This window comes from Puntigrus tetrazona, chromosome 17 (genome assembly GCF_018831695.1).
Source record: "Puntigrus tetrazona isolate hp1 chromosome 17, ASM1883169v1, whole genome shotgun sequence".
NCBI lineage: Eukaryota > Metazoa > Chordata > Actinopteri > Cypriniformes > Cyprinidae > Puntigrus > Puntigrus tetrazona.
The window spans coordinates 16,714,525-16,737,741 of record NC_056715.1 but is presented as its reverse complement, the minus strand read 5'-3'; the positions used below and the strand labels follow the sequence as shown (position 1 = coordinate 16,737,741).

At 36.8% G+C, this 23,217-nt stretch overlaps 1 pseudogene; it reads left to right on the top strand.

The window, feature by feature from the left end:
• Positions 1-644: 644 nt before the first annotated feature.
• LOC122362011 overlaps positions 645-23,217 on the top strand; it is a 53,831-nt pseudogene continuing 31,258 nt past the window's right edge.

The window sequence follows — 23,217 nt, the reverse complement described above, 5'->3', positions numbered from 1 at the left end:
ACAACAGAGGCTCCAAAAATCAAACGCCACTGCTCCAAATTTGTTCGTATCTGCTCCAGTTTCACCGCACAAGTTCCTACGGCCAAACACGCGCGGGCTGTTTGAGCCCGAAATATTTCCTCTGTCTGCCTCTCAACCTCGGCGAACCGCACGTTTGGCGGCAAAGGGTGTATATTTAACGTGGCTAAATTTAACGCGAGACGGCAGTCGTGTGTGATTCGTGAAGTAATGCGATCTCATCTGGTCTATAATCACATCCATTTACGTTGTGAACAAAAATATGAATCGTATGGAAAACCATTTTTTTCGTGGTTATAAATAAATCCTATTAAAAACTGTAAACGATTCTGATTGGAAAAGCAGCATGGATGTGAAATAAAAGCAGTTCCTCCCTCTCGCTTTGAAAGGGCGAATTAAACGAATCTGTTGTATTCTATATGAAGTGGGGAAATAGAGCTAATGAGGTAAAGAAAAGTCCAAATTCACCATTGATTTATCATTTATTTGTGGTAACTTGAAGCTTAGAGTGAGAAACGTATGTGGGGGAGATATTAAACTGCCTCGCTGTGCATGCTTCCCAGGGTAAATGTGATTTGCATGCCCGTTTATGTCTATAATTACAAGTTTCTATCTTTCTTCATGTTTCAGAAAATGAAATTGGAGGAGGTGTAGTGACCTCTTATCAGTCGTCTAACATAGAGGGCCGTGGGGCAAACGGAGGTCTGAACCAAAGAGCAATTAAACCGGCAATTACATCAGGTACCACTTCACGCTATCTCTCTCTTTCTTTCTCTCTGCAGAGACGCCTACGGTACTCGATCTCGTAGAATGCATAAACACAATCAAGCGTGCATTTTCTGCCGACTCGAACACACCCCTCGTCTGCCATTGGTTGGGCAAACTCATAGTCCCGTCCCCTACTCTCACGCCATTGGCCGAGCCACTACTGCTGTTTTGAGCTGATCTAGATACAAACAGACTAATATTTTTTGTGCTATTGCACCAGTTTCAGTGCACCAATTACTTTTTTTTTTTTTTACACATAAATGCTATCCACTTTATTTTAACGCAATAGTTGGGGAAGCCATTTGCACCTTGAATGTTTAAAGTTTTTGATTTCAGTGGATACCAGATATTTTAATTATCTGTTCTGCGTTTTGATGTTGCAGATTGATATTTATTAATATATTATTTAAATTTATTGTCATAATCCTAAATGATCTAGTTTGTAGCACATTCATCACGCCTTGATATTCTTATAGCAACTAATGAATCTTAAGTTTCTCGCATTGAAAAAGAAAATAGTAATGCGAAATAAAGTACGCACTTTAAAGCAATCTCACTTTAAAGCAATAAAGCAAAATGCCTTGACCCTCAGATCATCTAAGATAAGTGTGTTTCTTCATCAGAGTTGGAGATATGTTGCAATTTTAATCACTTGCTCACCAGTGGATCCTCTTGCAGTGAATGGGTGCCGTCGCAGTGAGCTGATTAGCTAAATCTAAATCCAATTTTTGGAAGAAACAATCAAAATATGTGAAATGACTGACTGGAGTGTTGTGGATTATTCTGATGTTTTTATGAGCTTTTCGGTCTCTGGCGGCACCCATTCACACTGCAGGCCAACCGTTGTTGAGCAAGCGTCTGCGACGCTCCCACGAAGAAGCAAGCTCATCTTTATCTTCGATGGTCCGAGAGTGAAGCAAATTCTCATTATTGATCTATCCCTTTGAGTATTTCAACATCAAAACACGTTTTACTACCATTGAAACATATTCACGAATAAAAGTTCGATTGTATTTGTGGCTTTCTGCAGATGGAGGTGGATGTAGCAGATGAGAAGCGCCATTGCACACGCTCAAAAGGTATTCTCCTTCCCACCACTTACACGTAACACACGGATGTAATGTGGCGATATGGTCAGAGCGGCCTTTTGTTTGAGTGATAATCTAATCTTCTTCTGCCCTTTCAACTGACCTCTCACGTCCTCTGTCTTCACAGTTCCCCTGGAGCCAGCCATACAAGAGTTGTTCAGGTCAGTGTTTTTACACACTGAATCACACACACACACACACACACACACACACACACACACTCAAGCCCACAGGCTGGCAAAGAGGTCTTTACCTGGATAATGGCTGCCAATAAGCAGTGTTGTGATCACGCTTTCCTGTTCTCCTATTTTCTTTCCATCTGTCATATCCATTTGGGTGATGATAAAATAGTGTCACTTTGCTAAGCTGCAACTATTTCTCTGTACGATGACATATGGCCAGTTTCTTTCAGAGCCAAGTAATACAACAATTTTCAATAAACACTTTTTTTTTTTTCCCGTACTTGAAGGTTGTTCTCGGCTGATGTGAAACTCTACGGCATTTTCTTTGATTTTGCAAACTTTACACCCCTGGTTAACATAAATTAGCATGCGTAGCGCACGTAGCATGCTATTGTTTCTTCGTGGAGCAGGAAAGGCGAACTTGGCAGCATATTTTTGCATTAAATCATGTAGGATCCCAACTTCTCCACTCGCTTGGCATCCTAAAAACAATACGGCTCGACCACCAGTATTTGGATCGGGACGCGCTTGCAAACATGCTTTCAACATGCCTCAAGTGATTTCGTTTTTTAGCCAGTTCATCTGTTCCAGGTATCACAGTTCAAAGTTCAGTGTGAGATCCCAAGGCTCTGCCAAATGCATCAATGCAAAATTAGTAAACATAATTAAAAGTTGTACGCGTAGAGTACGATCACATACGCCATATTTTTTCCATATTGATCAAAAAGAAAAGAATGGCTTCTATTTTAAAGCAGTTTTGTTTCAGTTTTATAGACAATCATTAGAATATTTAAATAGCATTATGGTTCGATACCAAGTATCAAGTGTTGATGTGCAGTGCAGTGAAAAATGATCATATCTACGTTAATTGCTGGTAAAATGTGTCAGAATGCTAATTTTGAACGATTTTTGGTTAAATTTGAGTTTATTAAGCCCTCTTCTAGCGATCCCAATGCTCCGAATAATAATTAAACATCTAAAATGTACGTTTTTCAAAGAGGAGTGCTTTTCTCTGTTTGTTTCTCGTTCTGAACCGAAGCGCACACATAAAGACGGCCATATTCTGATACACATACTGTATGCAAGCATATAATGAAAGTTTGGGGAACTGTTGGGGAAAAACATGTGGATGTGTAACATTATATCGGATCTGTCTTAAGGCTGTCTGTGGCAGTAATGTTCATCAAACGAAGAAAAAAAAGAGGGAATTTTTTAATCAATGTATTTATATTGAACACGCTAAGTGATTTTTGTATTTCACAATTTTTGCTTTTTTTTTTTGATGTAAATTGACAAAAAAGCAATAGCCTAAACTATACACCTGTTACACTTTATTTGAAAATTCGTCAAGCGCATTTTTGTTTATTTAGTTTTATTTTATTTATTTTTTAGAACGTGACAGAAAATATGCTGCATATTTAAAAAGAAGACATGACAACAAAATAATTTTTTATCTTAAGTAAAAAAATTTACAACTTTAATATAATAGTTAAAAAATAAAAAAATATACAAATTAAAACTAATATATATATATATATATATATATATATATATATATATATATATATATATATATATATATATATATATATATATATATATTAGTTTTAATTTGTATGTTTGTTTTTTTTGTTTCTTTGGAGAAATTTGGAGAAATAAATGTTTATGTTAAGAAATATATTTTAAATTGTATTAAATGAGAACTTTCAATTAACGCAAGCTCGTGAAAACCTTAAACACTCTTAAGGTCCCATACCCTTTTACGTTTGGCATACATTTCGTTTGTCAAGTAAAATACAATTTAGTGATACAAAGTGCTTTTCCCAAGAATCTTCCCGGTATTTAACAGGCATATTTCAGCAAATTGTATTTACATATCTGTAATCCAAATTGCTTTCCAGGCTCGTAACTTACTAGTTGGAAGGATGATGACATGCTTGTCCAACATTTCATGATGAGTGTTTCTATCTTAACGCCAAATACATACATGGCCAGCATCTCCATCTCTTAATGGACATCTGTTGATGGATTTATGTTCGACGGCTTTATATATTTGGCCTAAAATATTAAACTCAAAAACATTCAGAACACCTGCAGGGCAATAACTAAATGGCGGAGTTAAGGAAAAAAAAAAAACTAGTTTCAGCTTCAGCTTCTAAAAATGTTTCGTAATTGGAAAAGTCATAGAATCGAAGCTTTTCATACGGTATTTTCAGACTTCGGTATCCGACGGCTAGTTTGATTGTCACTGGACATTTGATGGACAGCTGGTTCTCTGCTGTATTGATTGGCATATTGGAGAAGAAAGCCTGGGAATGAAAGGTGGCGAAAAAGATGGAGGTGAAGATTGCATTACAGTGCACCTGCTGCCTCTCTTTGATGTCGCCTCCACCAGCAGCTTAAAGCAGATAATTAAAGATAAATAAAACAACGGTTCAATCATGACTATCAGCCTCTCTCTTCCTCTCTCTCTCTCTGTTCCTCTATCTTTCTCTTTCACGCTTCAGATAATTTCTTCTTGAGCTGGTGGCTTCTCATTTGCATGCTTATCAAAGTGTTTTGACTATCCAACGGGAGCCGCAGTGCTAAGGTGGGATCATTAATATGTTAATTAGTCCTTTTGACACTTTGCTTAAGCATGTGTACAACGTGTTCCTCATCCGTGACTTCAGTCACACACTCGCTGGATGTGCGCACGCTCCCTAAACCCCGCTCGCCTCTGTTTTATGGCCGGTATAAATACTTTCAACGGGCAGAAAAGCAACTAATCAAGTGCTAAACCAAGCTCCAGTCCACAAAATAATATTGTAATTAGTCTAATGCTTATGGTATATTTCGCAGGCGTCTTTTTGTTGGGGAGTAGCTGAAAGCAGCGCCACTACACTATTGTCCTATAGTATGACATTAAAGTTACATCTAATCTAATATAAAGGGAGGTCTGTTGGAAATACGTGCCTCTACTTGCATTGCTGCAAAACTGAAAAAATGTACCTATACATACATATTGCTAGTTTCACATTGAAATGAACACTAGAGGCTGTAAAACATCTTTTATTCCTTTTCACACAAAGCATGGTTTACAGGTACATGTTTGATTAATAAAGTTTAAATGTAGTTCAACAAAGCAGTATCTGCATACGGACGTTGAAATAGCATGGATGCATCACTTGTTTCTACATTACTTTTGCATTTGTTTGGGTTTGGGTTCGGTGTAGGGGATATTTCCAGCATGAAAGAGCATTAACCTTTAGTGACACTCGCTGGATACGGCCGCAAAATGTATCTCAAGCTGCATAATAATAACCCTGCGATACGTATCTGTATGAACGTGATAAAAACATGCCATGGTCACGTATTAGACGTGTGTTTCAGCGCCATACGTTTGACTTTGAAGGTGCATAATTATGGCGTCGCAGAAATGTATGTAGACATACTTGAGCCTGAGTTGAATAGTTGACTGTTCTGCTTTGAATTTGGCTGTTCATTTGTGTCCAAAGAATGATTCGTTCGTAAACCAGACTTGACTGTGGACTGTTTGTCTGAAGGTTCGGGTTACAGGTTTCTTGCACAGAGCAATCGTTTCGCTTCATAATACTTCAGTTCATCTTCAGGAGCCGTGGGTATTCATTTTACCTCGTCAGGTGTGCTAAAGGATGCTTAAAGACTCTTAAAGCCTCTAGCAGGAGTTCCCGGAGAGCCTCTTGAGGCCAGGGGGTGAGGGTTACTCGCACGGCTCTTATAGTTACACGTGCACGACTTGCAGGGATACCTTAAATAGCTGCAAACATGACTGGAGAGTAAACAGGGAAACATTGGCGCTCATGTGATCGTTCTGCCGTGAGATCGAGCTAAAACGATTCGCATGTTCTGTATGCTTTCTACATGTGCAGGAATACATTAGAAAACAATACATAATTCACTTTGGTCATGATTTTAAACTGCCGCGCTTTTATTTTTGCTTACATTATTAAAATGTCCCATTTCCGCCCCCCTCAAAACACCGTCTTCCTGCGCTTGAATGGTTTAACGTCATATCAAACTGCACACAAAGGAATCAAATTGTAAATTTTTATAACAATGAGAATTTCTGAATCTTGTTCCAGAATGGAAATAGAGTTTGGATTCAAAAGCTCAGGTATGGGTTAACATTTTATAACAGCAACAATAACAATAGCTTTTCTTTTTGTCCTGCTGAAAATGTGCCTAGAGTCCAAATTTGTCATTATAACAAATTACGCTTTCAATGTGATTTTCAACCGTTCAAATCAAGACCCCCATGCCGTTTTCTCTGCTGATAGTATGTTTGACCAATAGCGTCAAACATGACAATTTATAAGACCACTATCGTGTTTTCCTCCAAAATCACTATAACATCAGTCATGTTTGAAACGGTTAGCTTCTGTGGTTTAATCACGATATGACCGAGAGCGTTTTTTTAATAAAAGTGTATACTGTGACGCAAGCTATGTCAGTTAGTGTTAACAATACATTTTTTATGTAAATACATGCAAATAATCCTAATCTAACCCCACAGTAAGAACATGTAGTTAAAAGTAATAAATAAACAAAAAATTATATATATAACTTATAAGCACTGAACCATTAAGCGGATTGCATTCATATTCCATCTTCATCTGCTTTCCTATGTAACCTGTGCATCAATAATACAGATATTGGGAAATTTGATATTTTAATATTACCGTTTGAAATATATTAAGGCATTTTAAGTGTTTCTATGACATTTTGTCGCACTGTTTAACGATTTAAATATTGCAGCGGGGGCTTAATATGGACTGAGAATTGCCAAAACTTGAATTTTTCTGATTATTGATGGGTTTTTTTTTTGTTTAGCTTTATTCATCTGCTCACCAATGTAGCCTCGGTGTGAAAATGGAGGGGTGAGAACCAGAAGGGTGTAAGTGAAAGCTTTCTATGAGCTCTTTCTACTGGCAAAAGTATACCGTCAGCCATTAGTGTAATTAGTGTAACTATTAAAATCAGTACATGAAGTCATATCAAGGTACACTAAATGTTAGTTTTGGCCCTGTAAAGTTGATGAAATGTCACTTTCTAGTTCTCACCCCTCAAAACGAGACTTCTTTATAAATGAGTTAATTATCCCGTATATATATTAAGATCAGATTGGTCTACGGTCATTTGTGGAGGTCTTTAAGGATTGCTCGTTGGGTCAACCAACAGACAGCATGACGGGCGACCAGCAAACAGCACACTGATGACAGTTTAGCACTGTGTATCCTTACACATCAGTGCCGTACCTCCATCGGTGGCGTGCGGCTATAAAAGGAGCTGTTAGAAACACGTAACACACATTTGACAAAGGCTCGCAGTGATCTAAACTCTCAGGTCTCCACTCAGACTCACAGTCCGCCTACTCAGATTCTAGATTACTAGTTTCTCTTCCCCCGCGCTCGGTTTACTCCCAGCTGAATGACTGACACGGCTTTGCTCTTGTAGCAGGCAATCAGCGCAGCCGTTTGAGGCGGCCGTGGAATTACAGGAGCCTGCAGACAGGCGGCTCATCTAGCAGACCTTTGGCTCCGTGAGAAGATGAATGAGGAACCGATCTAAACTGAGAGGTGGGGGTGCTGACAGGAACAGGTAGTGATCATGAGGAGATTAGTTACACCCCTCCTGCCTGCCCCGACCCCAAAACCCACCTCATGTACCTCATGAGATCAGACATGCAATTATACAGGCGCCGCGTAACCATGGCGACACGAAAATCTCCAATAATTGTGTGCAGAGTGATTGGCTTTCCTTAACTAGATTCAAATCTGCATGCAAGATCCTGAAAAAGCAGCACTATGTTTAGACAAATCTCGCATTTACAGGTTAATTTCACAACCTTGTCTCATAGAAGTATGTACGTATGTGCAACACTGGTTTTTACGAACCTTACTGCGCGTTTGTCGCGGTTTCAAAGAGAAACGTCCACAGGTTGGCGCTAAAACGCAGGTCCAATACGTGATCTCTGACACATTTTTATTACGTTGATATAGGCATGCATTGCGGTGGTTCTGAACTGAAATACACACAGACTCTTGCTAAAGGTTCATGTGATAAATGCACCAAATCCAACCCTAAACCTACATGATAGTGTTAACAAATGCAAAACGGATATAAAAACGTTTGATGATGCAACTGCGCCATTTCAACTTCCTTTTACACACATTTGAGCTGTTTTGTTGAACTGAAGCTCCTCTCCTCTCAAGAACATCTCTGAACTCCTTGAGCTACTGAGCAAACCTACCGTCTATGAAAACACATCGATATGAAGCTGGATGTGTGTGATGCTAACGTTCAAAAGCATTCGTTCTGAAGTCACAACATGATATTCTTCTAGTTAATGCGTGAAAATTATCGCTTTATTAATTGAAACTCTTAAAATTTGTGTGAAAAGGAATGAAAGGTGTTAGAGTTTTACATTTACAGTATATTTATACTGATTTTTTAGAATTAACTTTTGTGAATTGTAACATTGCATTGCTTTAATTTAGTAAAAATGATTGCATTGCACAATGAAAATATAGCGACAATTGATTTAAAAACGATTTTGAGGAGAGAAAACTTGCTTAAGTTCATGTTTCATGGGCAGAAAGCCAGGGATTTGGTTTGGGATTTGAACTCTTCAGTTAATATTTCACCCTAAAATCCAAAAAAGAGAACACATAGCCTATTTTAATATTTAATAAAATGTTGTACATTGCAACATCTCTCTCTATATATATATATATATATAGAGGTGAAAAGTACAGGAATTGGGATTGGATTAGGATTTGAACTGAGCATCTGAAATGACAGGAATCAGGATTCTGTCAGGGTTTCTGATGAAGATGGGGCAAGAAGACATACACACCAACTCACGAGACTGGCACACATTATTCAGCGTGGATGGCGACCTCTCGCTAATGCACTCACACGCATGCAAATAACTACAGCAATGTGTGACATCAATGTTTTGAGTGACATTTAGTATCTGGGTTGCACAAGATGCTCCATAAAAGAGTCATGAGCAAATCTGTGAAAGCTGAATAATTCATGTAGCGAGAGGTAAAAACAAAGCACCGCTGTTATTATTTGTTAATAAGATACCGCAGCTAATGAGGGAGCTGCTGTTTACAGCCTGCCTTTGCTTTTTTTAGGCATTCTGTCAGAGAGCCAGAGTCGACTTTACAGGAATTATTTAGCTTTATATAAGCACGGTTACGAACCCTAGAGAGATGTCTACCTAGACAGTATATTAAGGCATCATGGGAAGTAGTATGTGAGGTATTTCTGCTTGACATAGCTGATTATTAATCATAATTCAGTCATTTGCCGGTGTTTGATGATTTACGCCGCAGCAGTTTTAACCGCTTCATTGCATGCTAATTGCTCTTACCTATATATATATATACTATAGATTTGCTCGAAAGTTTAGCATTATTACTGGTAGTTACATAAACAAGGAGAGAGATTGTTACCAAAATGTATTTCAGTTCAAATGTATATTAAATACATTTTTGAGTATAAGTATTTATGCACGTGATTTCGTAATGCTTTTGTCTTTAAAATTCGGTTACAGAATTGAGGAGTTATGTTAAACTAAAATATACTTAACATAATGCATTTGGCAATGTATTTAAATATATACTGCAACGATAAGGTTGCTATTTAATACGTTTAAAATAAAATGTAATATCAAAAATAAATACACAGTTGAACTTATGATCAAGCATTTTATATGCTTTTGTGTAACAGTCAGCATATCTTATTAAGTGTACTTTTTAAATTACAACAAGACATACACCCGAATTGTGGCATCCACTATTAACCAAATCTATACAGTGTGGAATAATTTAAAAATACCGGAGAATTTGGCAAAATCACCTTTTGTAACGGAGCGGAAGCGTTTTCTTAACAAACCAGATCCAATATCGTCTTTACATTTGCATCTTCTATGTATCCGTGACTCTGAATAACGGACTGTCATCACATATTATAAATATCCCACTATACTGTCATTTATGGCTCATCTGCTGTTATATAAACTCATACGTAAACTAGCCAATGATGGATTGATACTCTACTCAACTGCCTGAATGCAAAGTAATTATGGGAACAGTAAATAGATTATCGATATTACTTATATAGTGTGTGCTAGCAAAGCGCTGGTGACGGAGATAAGCAGAGCAAAACCAGATTAGGGCTGAATAATGTGCATGAGCTGAATAACTGCATAAATACTCTGTCGCAGTATTGATGTAAGGCAGATATGGATGTGAGAAATCAGGTTTCTTACGCACAGACGCAGCTTTCAGTGCAGATTGTATTGGTCAAGGTGTATATATATATATATATATATATATATATATATATATATATATATATATATATATATATATATATATATATGTATCAGTGCTAATACTTGAACATATACCATGGCAGTACTCTACTATGCAAAGAAATTTGGAGGAGAATGCAAAAAGCAGATACGTCATTTGATAAATGTATTGTTTTAGTACTTTATTTCGCAGCTCTGCTCTATGTTCTGACTATAGTAATTAATATGGTAATAACTATATGAATCCTGAAGCATTTAGTTGCCTTATATCTCTCGGTGTTTTCATGGTAAATAATAAAGCACTTTTTTAAGGTGTCCTTGTTACAATTTTGTTACACACATTTAAAAACGGGGTAACACTTTATTTTAAGGTGTCCATAATACAGAGCAATTATCTAGTAGGCACTTAGTAGTAGCCATTGTACTTTGTAACTAAGTTATGGGACAGTTTGTACTTATAGATTGTAACTATGTAGTAATAGGCTGCTATCGTTACACATTTGTTACAGACCGAGTCTGTTACACAGCTACTCACATATGTGCTTAAAAACATGTAATACCTTTCTAATTACATTAAATTACACAAAATATAACACAGGCATAAGCTACATTAAATGAAGTGTATCAAGATTGCACTTAAGTGTGTTAAAGATTGTTACATATGTGTAAGAGTAACTGCCTGTTACATCTACATAATTAAAAACTGTAATCACAGGCTGTTTCTTGGTTACATGATAAGTGCATTATATTTAATGTAAGTACAGTGGCTACTAATAAGCACAGAATTAGGTTATTGCTCTGTATAATGACACCCTAAAGCAAACTGATACCAAGAACAGGGTAACACTTTATTTTAAGGTGTCATAATACAGATTAATTAATTAGGTGCCTAATTAGGTACTTAGTAGTAGCTATTGTACTTACATGAAGTAAAATGTACTTATCATGTAACTAAGTTATGGAACAGACTGAAATTAAGGTTTGTAATTATGTAGATGTAACAGGGAGCTACTGTTACACGTATGTACAAACTTGATACACTTTATTTGAAGTAGCTTATTTCTGTTTACTTGTATTTATAAATACACTGTATAATGTCTGCTACACGTATGTGACAATCATTTGGTTGCATAAATAGCTGTGTAACAGACTCTGTAACAAGTGTGTAACAGTAGCAGCCTATTACATCTACATAACTGTTAGTAACTGATCCATAACTTAGTTACATGTTGTTACATGTTGTTAAGTCCATTTTGTTTCACGTAGGTACAACGACTACAACAAAGTGCTTACTAGGCAATTACACTGTATTCTGGACACAAGATTTTCTTTCCACTGGGCAACTGTTTTTGTAGTTTTAGTAAAAATTTTTGTTGTTACTTTTATAAGTTTTTGTCTATTATTTCTCTAAATAATTAGTATTAGTTTGCATTTGAAGATTTAATATCAATTTAAATGAAAATGAGATTTAATTTTCTCTACCTGAAATGACCTGAAATAATACGTTGAAATTTCGTTAGTTATTTTATTCAAGTGCAATTCTATAGATTTAGTTTGAGTTTTTTTTGTAATATCTCAAATTAGTTTGACAGTTTTCTTTTTGTTTTATAATATTAATGATATTACAACTGTACATGTTTTTTTTAATTATTATTTATTTTTAATTTTTTTTGTTAACTGTAATAACCCTGAATTGAAGCCAATGTGCCCTTTTTTTATGTGCCATTTTTTATGGCCAATAGTGGTTGTTTTATTGCAGATCATTCTTTTGAGTTCTTATTTAATTGTAGGTGTTTGTTTTTGTTATTTCCTCCTTTATTTACGCAATTGTTGTTCTTTTCTTTCCTAGAGAGAGCACGAATGCCGGTCCTTCTCATTTCCATAGCTGCAGCTGGGCTCAAATAATTGCCTTTTCTTGGTTTAAGCGTGCTGGGGAGCTGAAGTAGAGCGTTTTCCTCCTCATTTGGATTCTGCGAACGGTCTCGGGGTTGTATAATTCATACCTTGACAGATAGCGCTCGCTAAAAGCATTGGCACATGGCCAGGCTGGCAGGGCGGGATTTCAGGTGGACAGGCGGACAGGTTGGCACCGGACCTTTCTAGCTGCGGCAGAAAGAAAGAATAAGAGTGAAGGAGAGAGACAGGACTTCCAAATGAATGCTGGGAGCAAGTTGGACTGACGAGCTGGCGCATCGTCGCCCAAGCCCTCAGTCTTAGCACTCTATCAATAGAGCTAGTCAAGCAGCACTGCCTGGTGAGGTTCATTAATCACTCACAGCCCCTCCTGTGCTATCACAGCCCACCACTGCAAACCACATTTCCATATTTAATGGAGGCTTAATTTGATTGAATGACTGCATGGAGGAAACCAAATTGCATAGGGAGGTCTACCAACAATAGGCAGTGTGTGGCATCTAATCAAGTGCCATTGTCAGACGCCTGTAACGGGCTCCACTTCACGCGATGCCCACATATGATGCCAGCTCGTACCTTTCTGAATTCGATGCTGTTTTTGTATTCCGGGTTCATTTTGAACATCGATTCATTTATATGTCTAGGCTTAAATTAGAGATGGGATGCATTGCACGAATGAATTTCATGTAAAATTTCCATTCACTTGGATCGCAGAGTTTTAGCGTAGGCAAGCTAGCAAACTTAAATACACAGTAACACGCCAGGGGTTTATATATCGATCATAAAAATCCCATTTGTTTGAGTGTTTTAATATCGCTCGTTTCATATGTTTTAATTACAGTCATGCTTTTTAACAGAATAAATGTTTCTAAGCAATATGAATAAATGCATTTTGAAAATTTGATTAATTAAATCAAACAGCTGCAAATACTTGATAATAAACAATATCGTTTTTATTTTCATTTATTTTCATAGTATTAGTTTATGTATGACTGACAAATATGCATCAAATTATAATGCATTCAGTCGAAATCTTTTTTATATATGACTTTTTATGATGTTTTAAATAAATTTCATATGCCTTTCAAAAACATAAATCTTAAATTTAGGCCTAAATATTAAGAGGGGATTATCTACCCAAGGGGTTCATCATTTGAAGAAAAGCTAATAATTATTTAAACCAAGACTAAAAAAGAAAATTTATATTTAATATTTATGTTTGCCTGCATGTCATATATGTTTGTAAAAAAATATATATATATATATATAAAAAAAATTTAAGTAAAGTCTAAGTGAAGATATTCATGCAAGATTTTAGACTTACATATTTATTTTGTTGTTTTCTGTTATTGATAAGGCATATTATGTTATATGCAACATTCTGTATTATTTTTATTTATCACTAATACACCTAAGCAACATGTTACCAGTTGCCTTAATTGACAAAAAAAAAAATCATATTTGCTGCTTTAACAATTAAGTTATGGAATTTGTGTTACTTAGTGATTAAACATCTCTCTGATTAGTCAAAGTTATAAGATGGTGGTGATTTATTTCCACTGCGCCTCTCAGGCACCTATATATATATATATATATATATATATATATATTTATGTGTACATTATATTTAGTAACAGTAATCCTACGGAATCAAATTTAAGTGGTTAAACATAATAGTATCATTGCTACAACTGGGTATAAATACAGTTCAAAATAAGCAATTAATTTAAGTTTAAAGGCCAACTATTTGGTTTAGGCCTTTTATACCATCTGCTTGCAGTCAAGTTGTTTACTACAAGGCTTAAGCTGATTTGAGTGTTCTGCAGCCAATGGGACTGCTTGTTCAACTGCTTGTTTAAATATTCTGGTTCAGTGTTTGCTGAAAGTGGATATTTCCCATGAAACCCTCCACCTCCCCCAGCTCCACCTGTCTGGATCCGTTTTATGATGAGGTTTGTTACGCCTGTTCATGCAGCAGCATCTTAGACCGAACACATTGCTATATATTCATTAACATGCTAAATCTATACCGAGCACATGTGGTATATACACCATCCCATGGGCGCCAGACAACATAAATACGAAAAGGCTCACAATGCTTTTGGGGCCATGTGTACACTGATATATTACACCACACGAGATGATTCCAGTGTGCAGGTGCAACTGTTTTCAAGAGCTGCTACCCAAATGAGACCGAACAGATTTCCATTTTTGGAAAACCTCTGTGGTCTTTATGCAGTTGCTAGTGAACAACCAGTGTTCTGCAGTTCAAAGAAAGGTGAGCATGATAAAGTGCCTTTAGATGCATTCAGCCAGGTTGGTTGCTGAAAGAGCGTCTTTGACCTTCATTGACCTTAACCATTCTCTGTAAGCTTTTTTAATGGTAGAGAAGCACGGATGTGAATGCTCGATATGAGAACACTCAAACTCTTTCTTTTGGCTTTTGTGTTGGAGTCATTTTGTAGCAGAATTTTGTTAGACCTGATGTGCTTCTCTCTACCTCTCTGCCTCTCTCCGTCCTCCTGTATTCCAATCACTCCTGCTGGCTTCCTCGTTGTCTGCCTGCCAAGATGGCAAATCCCACTTGGATTTGAGCCGGAGATCACCATGGCGACGGCACTCTTGCGCTCACAAGATATAGATCGCAGTGTAGTGGCACAGCGAGAGATGCTTTTATACCAGCAGTCAGAACAGGCACGCATTTCACAAATCTTTCATTCGAACGTCCTGTCTCCGTTCTCATCACATCAAACACGCTGAGATACGCATATAATGCCAACGACCGACTAAAACTGTAATAGGCTGCTGTTAATTACTAAGCGTGTGAATTTATGAAGCTCATTGTAAGTTAGAGTCCTTCAGGTACAGTACTTGCTGTGTCTCCTTTCACTAGCTTTTCATCAGAAAAGAGACACCTGAGAAAACTTTGTAAAAATTTGTATATGTTTTATACAGATGTAAAAACGTATTGTAGTATAATGCGCATTGCACTCTTTCTTAGATTTCAAAGAGCCTGCGTGCACACATTTTTAATGCGCTTATTTTCAGGTTGCTTGGTGCAATAAACAGCATTTGCTTTCCTTTTTCTCACCCAGGACACATTAGGATAATTTACAGTACATTATCTTATAAGTTCACTAAAAATTTAGATTCGGTTGGAGTCGTTAATCAAACTTTAATGAGTTAGATCTTAGTGTGAATTGCATGGCATTAAATCAAATTGTCGAAAATTCTAATATTTTTTTTCCTGAATCGAATCTAAAGCTATGAATTCTGAATTGAAGGGGAGAATCACTCTTTCTACCCAGAGATTCACACCCCTGCGAACATATGCAAATACGTCACCCTTTTACAATAGAATATGAATGAATAAAATACCAAGGGAAAAGCTGTTGGTGTTAAAATCAATGTATGTGATATTATAAGATCATGCTTTAATAGACTTGCTCATACTCTTCTGAGAGCAACATATGCACTAGCCTTCATAGTTGCAAAGTAAACCAGGGTGTTTAGGATTTCGGTGCAACATAGAGAAGTTGGTTTTGCAATAATAACCAGCTGACTTTACGTTATGCCTTACATATTGAGCGTAGAACGATGGGATTGACTTGAGTCAAGCATTCCTGACAGTTGCGTAATAAGAAAGCATCCTGTCACAGTGCATCCCGCGTTGACTGCATTTGTTAGAAATCATGAATACCGTGCTGCAACATTTATTATAACTATGTCAGTTTAGTACTCAGACTGTTCGGTGCATCTTTGAAGGCCGCATGTGCAGCAAGGACTAAATTCCTCCATATATGACTGACACGAATGCGATAAGACAGACAGGTTATAACCCGTCGCACCACTAGCGCTCTCCACCTCCACCTTCCACTCTTGCTGTCTGCCTGACCGCTCACACCAGGCCTGCGGGGAACAGCACCTGATTTATTTGGATGGCAGTCAGACAGGATGAGTGGCATTTTAATGTGCTTTTGCGATGTTTGGTCACAAGCACTATTGATCACGGCACGGAGGAGTCATCCCTGGAGAGCTGGGGTGCCACTCGTGATGTCAGCCCTGGAATGAGTTGCCGGTCGTGGTCTCCCAAATGAAATAGTGCCCTGTTGGAAGGGTCAGCCCAATAAACTCACATTCTTGGGAGATGGAACCTGCCAATCGGCTAGACGGCTGACAGATGGACACTGGTTAATTTGGGCCTGAGCTGTGCTGTCTGTCCGTTTGAGAGGACTGGGTAAAATGTGCATCTTTCTGTGGTGGCGAGTCAAGCTAGACGTTGTGGGATTGATGGCCCTTTGGAAAGGCTTGTTAAATGGATGGATAGATAGGTGATTGATGGATGTATGGAAAGTTGGATGAAAACATGGATGGAAGAAGATTGATGGATGAATGGATTTAAAGATGAATGGATGGATGGATGGATGGGTGGTTAGATAGAAAGATGACTGATGGATGGATGATGGATGGATGGATGGATGGATGGTTGAGTGGATGGATGGATAAATAGATAGACAGATGAATGATGGTTGGTTGGATGGATGGTTGAGTGGATGGATGGATGGATGGATGGGTGGTTGAGTGGATGGATGGATGGATGGATAGATAGGTGGTTGAGTGGATGGATGGATGATAGATAGACAGATGACTGATGGTTGGATGGGTGGTTGAGTGGATGGATGGATGGATAGAAAGATGACTGATGGATGGATGATGGATGGATGGATGGATGGGTGGTTGAGTGGATGGATGGATGAATAAATAGAAAGATGACTGATGGATAAATGGATGGATGGATGGATGGATAAACATATGGTGAATGGATGATGGGTGAATACACTGATAGAGAAAGGATGGACAGATATATACTTTAGATAGGAAAATGGACAGACTGTCTGAAAAACGAGGTAACACTTTAGTATAGGGACAAATTCTCACTGTTATCTAAGTTCTTATTAGCATGTCTATTAATAACATATTGGCTGTTTAATAGTACTTGCATTATTATTATTATATATTCTGCATGTCCATATTCCACATCCCTAATCCTACCCATTACCTGAAACTAACAACTTAAATTAAAAGTTTATTGAGGTCATAGTTAAAGGTTTACTCAACCCCAAAATTAAAATTTTGTCATTAATCACCCCGATGTCATATAAAACTAATAAAAGCTTTGCGTGTCCACTGTTATTCAAACAAAGAAAAGTTATACAGCGAAGAAAGAATCGAGGTAATCTTTTACATCGCAAGTAGATACATCTGCACTTTGTTGTTTCTGGTGAGAGAATTCGATAAAGTGCATTAAACTTTTGTGTATTAGCGATGTTAATATGTAGTAAAATCCCATTAATTAACACAAATATTAAAGAAAACATTATTGAATGGAAAGCACAAATATATACTGGTTTGCATATGGGCTACATCTTCATTTGTATGTTAATCTATAATGGTTTGTGCTGTTTATTGGAAAAAATCCTCCACTTCAAGTTTTTTCAAATGTTTGTATGATTTCTTTAAAACTCATTCTTCAAAATATCTTCTGTTGTTTTCAGCACAAGAAAGGAAATCATACAGGTTTGGAACAATATTTTTAATTTTTGGGAGAAGTGTTCCTTTAAAGGCGGTGGGTTGTTTCTCACTCTCGCTGGCTCAAATGAAAGGAACTCATGTCTGCCGGTCTGAACATTGGATCAATACACTGATTATTGGATGATAAAATCACCTGCCCGTGCTGCTGGGTGGATCTATAAAATATATATTTGCCGAAGGTATAAAATACAATTAATCACCTCTTAATCTCACAGGTGCAAGGTGTTGTGTGTGTGTGTGTGTGTACAGGACTGCTGAACTTACCAGGACATTGTGATTTAATGGACAATGCAATCCTAACAGGACAGGACACAAACTATTGCATTATCGTCCAAATACTGCATTATCATCCAGTATTATTTGACTGTTTTATTATGCATTATGCGACCTTATTGCTACCTAATAGATATCATATTTATTTAATTTGTTTGTAGTTCTGCCATTTTTTTGTGACTTTACCATCTTACACATTTGCACGTTTACACACTTTAGCAAGTGACGACAAAATAAAAATGCATGGACTATTAATACTGATGACGCTCTATCTTTGGGAATGTTACCTTGGGAATGTAATAGGTTACAGGTTAAATGTAACTTCTTGTATTTGATTACTTTTGGGTTATTTCATGCAGGCAGGGTTAACCGTACAGTATTACTCAACACTGATTACCATCAGACTTTCTGAATCTTTTATCAATTCACTTGAGTTAAGATTATGCAAATGTAATTTTAAAGCCCAGCCACCACAAAATCAGACTTTAGCACCTATTTTTACTTTGCGATCATTCTGAGGTTTAAAAATAGATTTAAAACCATAAGATATAGATAAGATATCATAATCAAACTATTGCATTTTAAGACACTGGAGACACTGGCCTCTAACAATGCCTTAGAAGAAGTTAACGTACAAAATAATAATAAAAATAGTAATGACAATAAAGCAATTATTAAATAAACATTCTCCTGAAACTCCTGAAACATCGATGCCTTTCCAGTCTGTCCTAAATGTAACAGATTACAATGATATTTATTTTGTAATTCAATTATGTAATTCCATTACACGTAACAACACTATAACATATAACAATTTTTACAGCATCCCATCAAGCCTAAGAACTGAAACTGGATTTCCATTTCCAACACGCTCAACAGACTGGACCGGTCAACCAATCAGAGCAGACTGGAAAAGTGGAATTTAAACTAAAACAGAGCATTTAAATCAGGAGATGAAAAACAATGTTGCAGGATGAGGTCGTTTTTAGCTTTGAATTAAAAAAATGTTTGAACTGAGCATAATATGGGTGCTTTGAATGAATGTCTCATGGTCGCCTTGTCATTCACTGCAAATTAAGTATGGCGCCTACCCTGACGAAAGGTCTATTGATTGTTCCACTTGTGCAACCCATAAATGATTTGGCATGCAGCCTGCTGTATTTGTCCCACTTCAGAAATCCTTCAGCCTGTGCGGAGTAGATGATGAAGCCTGGTCTGGAGAGCAACGAACTGTACTAAAGCCCAGCAAATCGCAAGCCAGCTTGTTAATTGCCTTTTTCTTATCTCTCCATGTCCAGTGTGTATGGCTGTCCCGTCGCCAAGAAGAGAAAACCTCTGGAGAGTCATGCCCTGGAGCCCTCGCCCAAGAGGAAGGTCTTTCTAACGGTCGTAGAGAAGCCGTCGATGGAGATATGCTACAAAACGCACAAAATACAGGAGGAGATGGATGAAAAAGAGGAGGAGGAGGAAGAGGAGGAGGTGGAGGAGGAGGAGGAGGAAGAAGAAGATGACGATGAGGAAAAGGAAGATGAAGAGGAACCGGAGGAGGAATACACTGACAACGAGGACCAATATGAACAGGAAGAGGTGGAAGTGATTAATGGAGAAGAGGAAGAGGTGGAGCAGGAAGAGGAGGAAGTGGTGGAGGAGGAGGAAGAGGAAGAAGATGTAGAAAGAGAGGGGGAGGATGATGAAGAGGAGGATGAGGTGGAGGAAGATGAGCAAGAGGATGAGGAACAAATTCAAGAAATAGGTGAGAGTCTTTCGAATTTTGATTTATTATGCATTATTGGCTCTTATACACTGATAAAATATCTAAATTAACTGAATATTACAAATGATATTTAGTACTACTGAATCTATCTTAAATACATTCATTTGAACCAGTAAAACTCATTGAATATTGAATAAGTTAAATATGCTAAAAGTACGATATAGTGAAAATATGGAGATCAAGGACCAACTCAACTTAATTCAGAAGCCCAAACCGAGCAAAAAAACCCCTAAACAAAAACATTTTGATGCATATTTTGATTTTTATATAAAAAAGTCAACATTTAAATGAATCAGTGTTTATACCGCACTGTACAATCCAATAGTTTACCTTACTTAGATATAGTTAGTTGTTCTGCTTACTAGGTTTTTCTAAGTTACAGCTATGACATCAATAAAGCAGTGAGAGGCAGCAATGCACTAATGTTGTTGCACAATATGTTGCATTCACTTGTTTCCCAAAGTCATCTTGAATGTTGAATTTTCAAGACAAATTAAAAATTTGAGAGAACATCACATAAGCTTTTAAAATGATGTTGCGTTTCCATTTTTTTAAAAAACTCACCATTATAGTTATTAGCTTTCTATTTGCTTGGGCACTTGGAACTTTTTTTCATTTTCTACAGTGATGCAACATAAAATCAGATTTCAAAGGGAGACAAGTAATAAATAGGTTACTTTTAGAAAGTGACTTATATCATAATTAAATAATTTGTGGGTTTTTGTAGAGTGTGTGTGTGTGTGTGTGTGTGTTTAACCACCTTTCACAAGTCCAGTGTTTTTCATAAACACCTTGAAAAGCTAAGTGGATTAATATAATCCTTAAATAATTGAGGTCGTACGCCCGAGTCACACGCAGACTTCAACATTCAGCACGTGAATCACAATAATGCTAACAATTCAATTTCATTCGTTTTTATTAATTGCAGCAATAACCATTTTATTTGCTCTTTTTGTTGTGCAGTTATTGACAAAGGCAAATAAAGCGAATAAAATTGGCAAATAAAAACAGCAACTGTAAAACTAAGCAACTGCTTCACTGCCGCAATGCACTCTGGGAGTCAGTGAGTAGTTATACTAAGTCATGAGCAAACATAAAATAATGGATTAATTACTAGACTCTCAAGTAAAACTATACTAACTAAGCATTTGTCAGTACAAAATATTATTCCTATGTAGGGTTGGATGGATATAAATATCAAAATAACAATATTTGACAGTAAAATTCAGACACCTGAAGCATGAGCTGAATTGGATGTATGTACAATTATACTGTAAGGCCTTTTACTTGATAAAAAGTGTAAACTATGACAGAACAAATGTAGTATACAACAGGATTAACAGTTAAGTTTTGATCATGTTAATCATTTACACCTTAGAAATTAGCATAGTAGGCTTCAAAAGGTTAATCTGGCACCAGAATGTTTTATTTTTGGGTTTAGAAACAAAACCAGAGCTGAACGTGAAGTGAGCATTTCATCCTCCAGAGGGGTAGAGGAGGTAATTTGGCAGTTAGGCATATTTGGAAGAAGGTCACCGTAATTTGAGGTGCGGTTGGACGATTTTGCTGTGACCTTCAGTTCGGTCTCAGTATCAGGCTAAAAACAGCCATCTCAAAACAGAGGTGCTCGGTTCATCGACACACTGAAGGTGAGCTGCGGAGTGCAGCGCCTGAAGGACAGATATCACCAACAGTCCGCTGGTAAAAGTCACAAACCTTTAAGGAAACTCGTTTAGTTAAATATACACACTGTAAAGAACGACGGTCATTTTAACTGTAAAAAACTGAAAATGTTACAGTAAAAATCTGTTAAATGGTTAATGGTACATTCCTGTAAAATTTATAGGGGAAAAGTTGTAAACTGACATTCACTGCATTGCATTTCAAATTTTGTTTGAATTTGATGTTCGCTTGTTATTATTTTTACTATGTTTCTTTTTTCTGATCAGTTATGTTCAATAGGGTTGTATGTTAGACTTAATATTGTTAAATGAATGTTTGTTGCATATTTCAGTTCAATGAGTCTAGTGAGTTTAGTGTTTGTGTAAATGACACTGGGCACCTTCTGTATAAATTATTATTAAAGCTGCTTGTGATGGGCTTGGGTTCGGTATTTGTTGATTATCAATGTATTTCAAAGATACAAAACAGATTTCAGAACTTTAATAGTTTTGTATGTTCACATTATATCATATAATAAAATTACGGTATTTAACAGTAAATTTAATAAATTACCGTATTTTTTACGGTGAAATTCAGTTGTTTTTTTACCGTAAATTTTATGGAATTTTTTTTACAGTGTATTTTTCTATTTTTTAATCTGAAAATTGGTTCTCAACCCTTTAGAAATCCAATGTACCTCCTGAGATATAAATCCCAGACCTTAGGAATGATAAGGGTTAAAACAAAACCTTTATTGCTATTTACTATAAACATTTGCATATATTCAAGATTTTATTTTTATTAATTAATAATAATATTTTAATTAATAATTGCAACAGAAAGAATAAAACTAAACCATATATGTGAAATACAAATATTATGTATACAAAAATGTGTATTTTTTTATGCAGTATTCATGGATGCACACCGTGCTGTGTGCGTTGTCATGGGAACATCCCAGCTGAAGATAATGAGGAAATTATGTAAAAGTAAAATGATATATGTAGTACGCCAGCCATTGAAGCATCCATGTTGTCTGAATTACGGGACCGCATTAATGCCTACCCATTTTTTTCAGTATTCAGTGGGTCGATTCTGGTGGTCTGTGAATGTCTGCTAAATCAGGGAGTAGGCGTGAGATGTGTCTCAGACATGTCTCGTCCACTTCAGACAGCTCAGCCAGCCGCACATGGCAGGACAACGCTCTGCAATCAGACCTGACAGAGCCTTCTAGTCTAATTAACAATCAAACTCCCACATGTATTGGCATTAACCCTGTTTTCTTTGCTGTGTTTTCTTACCTAAGATATTGGCTTTGTCTCAAAACCTAGTGAGCTGACTGCCTGAGCAGTTGTCGACAGCGTGTTAATTGAATTAGAACCTTATAAGTAACTGATTTCGTTTCTTCACAGGCACGGCATCATTAACAGGTAATAATGCCCTGCAGTTTGCACTTCAGTAACATTGTATTGTTAGCATGAAGCTAAGCTAATGACATAAGCACACTTAAATGCTGTGAAAGTAATGAGATGGAATCAATACGTATTTTTTTATATTGACACTTTTGAATCTGCGGGAAAAAAACATATCAGTTGAATG